This window comes from Mercenaria mercenaria, unplaced genomic scaffold (assembly GCF_021730395.1).
Source record: "Mercenaria mercenaria strain notata unplaced genomic scaffold, MADL_Memer_1 contig_5094, whole genome shotgun sequence".
Classification (NCBI taxonomy): Eukaryota; Metazoa; Mollusca; class Bivalvia; order Venerida; family Veneridae; genus Mercenaria; species Mercenaria mercenaria.
Window position 1 is genome coordinate 73,549 of NW_026463379.1, and position 10,035 is coordinate 83,583.

Genomic DNA, 10,035 nt, shown 5'->3' on the forward strand with positions numbered 1-10,035 from the left:
CGACGGACGCCGGACATCGAGCGATCAGAAAAACTCACCTGAGCTAAAAATACAGCCTCTATCGCATACACAAGGTTTTTCTTCGATTTGACCTAGTGACCTACTTTTTTACCCCAAATGACCAATATTCAAACTCGACCTATATTTTATTAAGGCAATCATCCTGACCAAAATTCATGAGGATAAATTGAAAAATACAGCTTCTAGCGCATACACAATGTTTTTCTTTGATTTGACCTAGTGACCTACTTTTTGACCCCAGATGACCCATATTCGAACTTGACCTAAATTTCATCAAGGCAATCATCCTGACCAAAATTCATGAAGATTAATTGAAAAATACAGCCTCTAGCGCATACACAAGGTTTTCTTGTTTGATTTGACCTAGTGACCTAGTTTTTGACCCCAGCTGGCCCTTTTTCGAACTCGGCCTAGATTTTAACAAGATAATCATTCTGACCAAAATTCATGAAGATTAATTGGAAAATACAGCCTCTATCGCATACACAAGGTTTTTCTTTGATTTGACCTAGTGACCTAGTTTTTGACCCCAGATGACCTTTTTTTAAACTCGGCCTAGATTTTATGAAGGTAATCATTCTGACCAAAATTCATGAAGATTAATTGAAAAATAAAGCCTCTATTGCATACACAAGGTTTTTCTTTGATTTGACCTAGTGACCTACTTTTTGATCCCAGATAACCCCTTTTCAAATTCAGCCTAGATTTCATCAAGGTAATCATTCTGACCAAGTTTCATGAAGATCAGATGAAAAATACAGCCTCTATCGCATACACAAGCGAAATGTTGACGGACAGACATACAGACGACAGACAGACGACAGACTGACAGACAGACAGACAGACGCCGGACATCGAGTGATCAGAAAAACTCACCTGAGCATTGCTCAGGTGAGCTAATAACACAACAAGCAAATATTTAAAATGTATGTCAGAATGTCAGTTTGCATGCCAGTAAAAGAATGATATGAAAAATTATACAATAATTCAAGTCTAAAGATAAAATATATCAATCTATCCTCTATACCCTAAAATCCGCTATACCCTTAAGCACTGTATGACAATGTGTCGATTTTAAAGAGAATTCTTATAGGTTTTTTTTTTCTTTTCATAGATTTTTTTTCAAATTCACATATTTGATAGGAAAATTTATGCTAAAAACAATAAACAAATAAAACTATGGGTTACCAGGCTTGTTTTTGTGAACAATTGTTTTGAACACACCCATTGTTGCTGAAACTGTCAGCGAGTTTTCAACCTTTTCATAATCCTCTGCTTTTTCGTAAATACCAACCAAAATATACATAAAGACAGCACAATAAGGTTTATTTCTTTTTACATATTTTATTATTATACTTCTTAGATATCATAGTTACATTTGTAATACTATGTCCTTACAATAATGGGTACAAAGGAAAAATAAATGTTGTTTCCTATTCACTTATGTTAACTTTATTCATGAAAAATACCCATAGTGAAGAATATTGATTTTTAAATTTTGAAAAAAAAATGTTTCATAGACTTTTTCCCTGTTTTTCTTGTGTATGAATAATTGTATTGTGAGCATAAACATAGCTAAAAATGTATAGGTCACCGGGCTAAATTTTATGTTAAGACCGCTTGAATAAAACACCTGTTCGGACGAAAAATGGCGCGAACCTGACCAAATTGATTACATGTATATCTGCTAGAAAAAAAAGTTTAAAAAATCTTAATTCTTTCTATAACTGAATACTAAATAATCTGAAAGGTGATATTGTCTTATCAGTACTAACTCAATTGTCTAACATTATATGAACAACACTGTCTTTATACCAAAATGCGATGTGAAAACACAACCACAAAAATGGCAAGATACCTAACAGTCATGATACTTGTCAATACAACATAAACCAATATCAATATTTGATTACTGATAAAACTTATCCAAAATGTTATTTCATTCAATATTCCTCATATTAAAGGTTGTCTGTCACATGTTTCAACAAATGTTGACTTCATTTCAGTTTTCCATAGAAAGTGTAAGCTGCACAAAACGATGCGCATAAAAAACTATAGGAAATCCCTTTAACCGTACAGGGAAAATCCAACAGTAAATATAAAGTTCACTTTGATAAAATGAAACCACATAACTGAGTCAATAGTGGCCGATAGAAGCCATTAATAAACAACTATCCTGCTGTTTTGCCAATATCACAAACATTTAATTCAACTAAAGGATTTTTTTTTTAATTGACGGCTCTTGAAATGTCTTAACCGTTTATTAACAGACTCAGTCAGAGAATCATCTGCTTTTTAGCTCACCTGAGCAATGCTCAGGTGAGTTTTTCTGATCGCTCGATATCCGGCGTCTGTCGTCTGTCTGTCTGTCTGTCTGTCGTCTGTCGTCTGTCAACATTTAGCTTGTGTATGCGATAGAGGCTGTATTTTTCAACTGATCTTCATGGAATGATAACCTTGATGAAATCTAGGCCGAGTTCGAAAATGGGTCATCTCGGGTCAAAAACTAGGTCACTAGGTCAAATCAAAGAGAAACCTTGTGTATGCGATAGAGGCTGTATTTTTCAATTAATCTTCAAGAATATTGGTCAGAATGATAATCTTGATGAAATCTAGGCCGAGTTCGAAAAAGGGTCATCTCGGGTCAAAAACTAGGTCACTAGGTCAAATCAAAGAAAAACCTTGTGTATGCGATAGAGGCTGTATTTTTGAATTATTCTTCACAAATATTGGTCAGAATAATAACCTTGATGAAATCTAGGCCGAGATTGAAAATGGGTCATCTCGGATCAAAAACTAGGTCACTAGGTCAAATCAAAGAAAAACATTGTGTATGCGATAGAGGCTGTATTTTTCAACTGATCTTCATGAATATTGGTCAGAATGATTACCTTGATGAAATCTAGGCCGAGTTCGAAAATGGGTCATCTCGGGTCAAAAACTAGGTCACTAGGTCAAATCAAAGAAAAACCTTGTGTATGCGATAGAGGCGGTATTTTTTAATTGATCTTCATGAATTTTGGTCAGAATGATTAACTTGATGAAATCTAGGCCGAGTTCGAAAATGGGTCATCTGGGGTCAAAAACTAGGTCAAATCAAGGAAAAACCTTGTGTATGCGATAGAGGCTGTATTTTTCAATTGATCTTCATGAATTTTGGTCAGAATGATTACCTTGATGAAATTTAGACCAAGTTCGAAAATGGGTCATCTGGGGTCAAAAACTAGGTCACTAGGTCAAATCGAAGAAAAACCTTGTGTATGCAATAGAGGCTGTATTTTTCAACTGATCTTCATGAAATTTAGCCAGAATGATTACCTTGATAAAATCTAGGCCGATTTCGAAAATGGGTCATCTTGGGTCAAAAACTAGGTCACTAGGTCAAATCGAAGAAAAACATTGTGTATGCTATAGAGGATGTATTTTTCAATTGATCTTCATGAAATTTGGTCAGAGTGATTGCCTTGATGAAATCTAGGTCGAGTTTGAATATGGGTTATCTGAGGTCAAAAACTAGGTCACTAGGTCAAATTAAAGAAAAATATTGTGTATGCGATAGAGACTGTTTTTTTTTAATTGATTTTAATGAAATTTGGTCAGGATGATTGCCTTAATGAAATCTAGTTCGAACTTGAATATGGGTCATCTAAGGCCAAAAAACTAGGTCACCTGGTCAAATCAAAGAAAAAACTTGTGTATGTGATAGAGGCTGTATTTTTCAATTGATCTTCATGAATTTTGGTCAGAATGATTGCCTTGATAAAATCTAGGTCGAGTTTGAACATGGGTCATCTAGGGTCAAAAGCTAGGTCATATCTAAGAAAATGCTTGTTTTATCGCAAGAAACCAATTTTTTGGTCCAGTCTTAATGAAAATTGGTCAGAATATTTGTTTCCATGAAATCACTAGGTCAAACATGTTTTACACTGTTATGGTGTGTTTCTTAGGTGAGCGACCTAGGGCCATCTTGGCCCTCTTGTTTCAAATTAAAATTGGTGTATCTCAGTAACCAATGAAGATAGTGATTTGAAATGTCATTTATGCCATCAGATGGACTCGGACAATCAGGGTAGATAACTTTTGACTGAATTTATGACACATTACCTCCCTTTATTTTATGTAAATGAATATACCTCAGCAGCATGTAATGAGATTGGTTTTAAATGTTATTTAAGTCTTCCTGGGTAAGAAATAGTCATGCTAGTACAAAAATGCAGCATTTGAGCCTAGGACCCTCAAACTTGATATGGAGATTGGCCCTGACTAGTATGTGACCCATAGGACAAAAGGGACAGTTACAAGAATTGTTTTATCCTGATGATATTTAATGTGTATGCCCATGTGATCTATGTCAAAACTTGATCTTATCATTAAGAGCATTGGTACTCAGGTGAGCGATATAGGGCCATCATGGCCCTCTTGTCTTGTCTGAAATGTTTAATTTATTTCGTTGGGTTTAACGTCGCACCAACACAAACATAGGTCATTATTTTGGCAACTTTCCAGCTTTGATGGTGGAGGAAGACCCCTAAGGTGCCCCCTCCATGCATTATTTCTTCACGAGCAGGCACCTGGGTAGAACCACCGACCTTCCGTAAGCAAGCTGGATGGCTTCCTCATATGACAATCTTAAACAAGAAATATCTTTAAAAATGATGGTCGGCGAATTGTAATAAGGAAAGAAGTTTATGAATTTTTCATCTAACATTCATCTTTCATCTAACATTTTTTCGAATTGCAAAACTAAACACCGCACTTTAACAATTTAAATGGTTCTCTTTTAATTTTTCGAAAAGGTTTTGTAGGGTTGAAATTTTGTTTCGTTTATCCTTAGACAAATAATTACAGCAGTAGTTTGATGAAGATTCATGAAGCGGTTCATGAGAAAGGGGTCATTAAACGTGTTTATATTTTAGCTAAATTGGTCCCTATCCCCATTTGTAACAAAATAGCAGGAAACCTTACGATATTGTTACACATCGAGTTTGATAAAAATCCATTACATTTTAGTGGTTAATGCGAAGAAAGGCATATCTACTTTTAGCTATAGTGGTCCCTAATAGTGCCCAAGTTCCTATATGAATAAATTTGGAAGAGGACCTTATAATGATGCTCCAGACCAAGTATGACAAAGATCCACCAAGCTGTTCATGAGACGCTGTATAGAGGCATTTCTAGTTTTACCTCTAGCAGCCCCTAAAAGGGGTCAAATGTCCCAGCTGAACAAAGTTGGCTGCGGGCCTAATAGAGATGCTTCAAAAATCAAGTTTGATTAGAATACATGAGAAAAAATCAATTAAAGGATTTTTTTATTTATTATTTTTATTTATTTCTAAAATAGGACAACTGATCCCGCTTTAGCAAATAACATATTCGCTATTCATGGATCTTTGGACAATGACGTCACACCTATAAAAAAGTGAAGGTCAAGCAAAACATACAATTGTAATTATTTCAATATTTCTGTTTCATAAGCAAAGTTTGACCGTAGTCATATCACATAGATAAACTGTATGCAGCGTACCTTCATTTCAGTGTAATGAGATTCAGTCATTATATAGCATATATATAATAAAATAGATTTCAACTGAGTTCAGTATTTGCATACCATACTAAAGAAAAATATTCATATATAATAAATCAGTTAAATAATTTATAACAAATATATCAAAGCAAACAAGTACTCATTTTCATATGCAATCTGAATAAGTCACAAAAGCAAGAAACCTTTTCATATACAGACGACAATTGTAACAAGGAAAATCTTTTAAAAAGCACTTCTCTACATAAAAGACTCTTATCACACCCTTATTCATGTGATACGCAGACCGTATTCAGCTCTTTCTTTAATTTGATATATGTTGGTATTTGAACAGGTTTTTATCATATTTATTAAACTTACTTATCATTTTGAGATATATCAATATTCGTGCTAAATATACTGAGCCAAAGTTAGCTTTAAAATGTGAACAGCGTCGTTTAGGATAAACGCTTTGTCTACATTTCACTCAGCGTAGCACAATCAACAGAGTGAAAGAAATTGACACTCTCGTCCAATCAGGCAGAGTGTTGCATAAATCTTCCATTTTGATAAATTATCTATAATGCGTTATCAAGTAGTTTGATTTGCAAACTGAAGTCACGTGGCATAGGTAACGAAAACGAATTTAGACGGCGTCGCCGAAAAAATAAGATTTGAAAATAGACTATAATTATCAAGCGACAGAGAATAGCAGCGGCAACACATAAGTCAGCAGCGGTGGAAAACTTTGTTAGTGTTCGTCTCTTGTGTTTGTTGGCAACAGTGTTAGGACTGACAATGCTTCAAAGCAATTAGGATTTAAGAAAAACAATCCTTTGCTTAAATTTGAATAGTGACCTTGGGAACATTTTAGTGCCATACTAAGACATTCCCTCAATGTACATAAAAGTTATGGAGTGGAAACAATTTAAATTGACATTTAATTGTGACCTTGGCCACACACATATTCTAATAAATGGGAACATCAAGGTGTAGTAATTAAAGGAAAATCTTTCAATACATATAAACGTTATTGAGTTGGAACAACTTTTACTTAACCTTAAACAGTGACATTGACCTTTAAACGGCAATTCTAACATGATCCGCATCAGTTTCTATATAAAGAAATAGCGAAATCGCCTACACACGAATCTGCCGTTCCATTCCACTCTACGATTCTAACATGACTGAGAATCTACTCTGCTTCCGTTATTATTATATGCCGACTAAATACTCGCCTTTTTCAGTGCTAAGTAGTAGTATTAAAAACGTACACCAGAAACAAACAATTTCTAACTGAAGAATTTATTTGTTTATACGCGGAAAGCCCGAGCGGGGTCGAAGGCCCCGCGAGGGCTAGGAGCGCCTTTAGATAACATGCATGACGTATGTGAAATATATGAAACAATATTAAAAACAAATGAGAAAAATATTTCCAATACCATGCAACTCAAATTTCGTCTCCAGCTGTCATCGGGCCGCCATTTTGAAAGTCTTGATTATTTAGGTGCTTATTGGTCAAAGTGAGACGCAATCGCTCATTGAGTAAGATCGGAAATGTTCACTTTTGGAAAATTTAAATACGACAATATTTACGACAAACTAAATGTGTGTAAATTTATTTTTACGGACAATTTTATCAATCTGTCACCGGTCTGATTTATACGAAGAAAGATTACTTGAAAAAATGAGCGAACAACCACGTGCACGCTACAAAACAAATTTGCCGCTATATGACGTCATCGGCGTCAGTGGGAACATTTCTACGGTCCAAGATTGATATGACATAATACACTTGAAGGTACTGAAATATTGTGAGCGATGAAAAGTCCTACATTCACCTGTTTATTTAACTGCATACATTACACTGACTAACTGTCGGGAAAATGCAGGTCATACAAATGTCTAAGCAGTTATCAAATTGCCAAATGTTTTATTCTTGAAGTATGAGAATGCCACTGGTATGAGACAATGTTAGCTGATTTTTGCTTCAATTAATGAAAGTAATGCAAACATAATTACTGTATTTTCCTTGTAATTATTTCATGAAATTTATATGCATGATAGTTATTTTAACTGGAACTTTACTGAACTACAGGCTGCACATTTAAATTTTCTATTTGCACGCAGTTGGTGAAGAAAAACCATATATATGATAATAAGAGGGCTTTTAAAGTTTACTAGTTTAGAAATGAAAAATAAAGTGCAAGCAGTAACAGCAACCACCCAAGTAAGTCAAACAGACATAATTTATTATGTTAAAGAAAAGTATTTAAGGAACAAATACTTTGCTTTTCATAACATAACGCTAAATGTGACATACAGGTTTGAGCTGAATGTTCTTACTGCTTGCACCTTATTTTTCATTTTTAATTAAGAAATATACGATCGCAAATTTGATAAATGATAAACAGGAAACTGTACGCCCTAACTGGAAGTTTTGATCAAATTCTTGTTTTTTTTCGGGACTGATGAATGATAATACATCGAGTTTTTCTCTAATTCAAAGGGTCCCTTAGAAGGTTCCATTCTCTATCGCCAAATATGGGATTTATTCCCAGTTGTAGCAGTGAAAATACCCGATTTTGAGAAAAAATATATATAATTATGTCAATCTTTGAGTCATAAGTAAAATACTTTTCCAATGAGAGAAAATGAAAGCTGACAATTTTTTTTAAAAAAAAAATACCATATATTTTCCCCAAATTTGTAGAATTCATGAGTCATTTATTCCAAATTTGCAGATTTTCTAAACTAGTTAAACTAATTCTTGAGTCATTTATTCCCATTTTCTAGAATTTTTAAACTATTTAACTAATTTTGCACTATTTAAACAGTACCTGACCTATTCCCGTAACAGTGAAAAAAATGCTAAAATAAATGAAAGACTTGAGATTTTATTTACTTCACAACAGCGGGTGTTAAGTGCTGTGTGGCGGCCGTAAAAAGTCGCCCCGACTTCATCTCAGTGTTGTTATATTTTCTGGTCCTTCGGGATCATTGATTTCAACTCATTTAGATTTGAAGATTGAATACTGCTTAAGTCGGTGCTAGGGGGCGTGGGCAGTGTTGCATTTTCCATTACTGCTCATGAACAGACTCAATCAAACCGAGTCTGCAATTTTCACTGTTTGCCTTGTTTTCGGTGCTTCCGAGGGATCTACTTTTCAGATTTTATTTACTTCACAACAGCGGGTGTTAAGTGCTGTGTGGCGGCCGTAAAAAGTCGCCCCGACTTCATCTCAGTGTTGTTATATTTTCTGGTCCTTCGGGATCATTGATTTCAACTCATTTAGATTTGAAGATTGAATACTGCTTAAGTCGGTGCTAGGGGGCGTGGGCAGTGTTGCATTTTCCATTACTGCTCATGAACAGACTCAATCAAACCGAGTCTGCAATTTTCACTGTTTGTCTTGTTTTCGGTGCTTCCGAGGGATCTACTTTTCAGATTTGATATTTTATTTAGTATTTAAGACATGGAATGTGCTAATGAATTTCCTTTTGCTGAGTGAGTAAATAAATAACGATGACTACCAGAAAATTCATATTCAATATGCCTCGAACCAGAGTGAGAGCTAATTATAAGTAAGATATTAAAAATAACATAATGACGGCATCTATATTTATGACAACTAATCATATCTTTTTACCAGCAATTGTCTTGTACACTGGTAATACATTTCATAATAGTATATGTATATTGACAACTGGACATTTTTACTCCGGGTCTAGAGGTCCGGTGACCGGACCCCTAGCCACTTCCTCACTTTGCAAGTTTACTTGTATTAACAGAACTATAATTGGATTAAGTTTAAAATAGCACACATTGTATTCAAGTACAGATAAACACAGTATAAATGTGTAATGGGACTAATGGCTGCTTTTAAACAAATAACTGGAACAACAGGACTTTTAATTATGAATAAACTTAAATTATATATTCAGTAAAGTTAATAATATTTGATGAGGCTTTTATTTATTCGGAGTTAATGTAGATAAAATATTTTCAAGCAAAAGATGGCTATTTGATATCTTCAAGTATTTCTAAGTTCACACTCAATTTCAACGAAAGCTTAAAGTGAATAATTCTCTGGGTAGCCTCCTGGAAAAAAGCATTCACTGGTAGCATTTTGTTACCTTTCAAGGACGACTATATTAACCTGAGTTTGCTGTCAATATGGTTGCACATAGTCCAGACTCATACAAATTATTTTACTATTTTATCCACCAAATACATAACACAGTTTTTCATGAATTGCATCTTTACTGTAAAGACTTTATTAAGCTTAATTTAACTTGTAACGGGCTTTACGCGTCATAGGTAGCACCTAATTTTATATTATGTTTACCTTAAGAAAATGTTTCAGCCAGTCTAGACAGTGCTGCAACATTAGTGCTTTGTATCTGGTCGTGTACGTAGTAAATAGGGGATGAAAATCCACGAGACGGTAACGTCCGTATATAGTTATTCGTCTTTGTTGTCTGCATATACT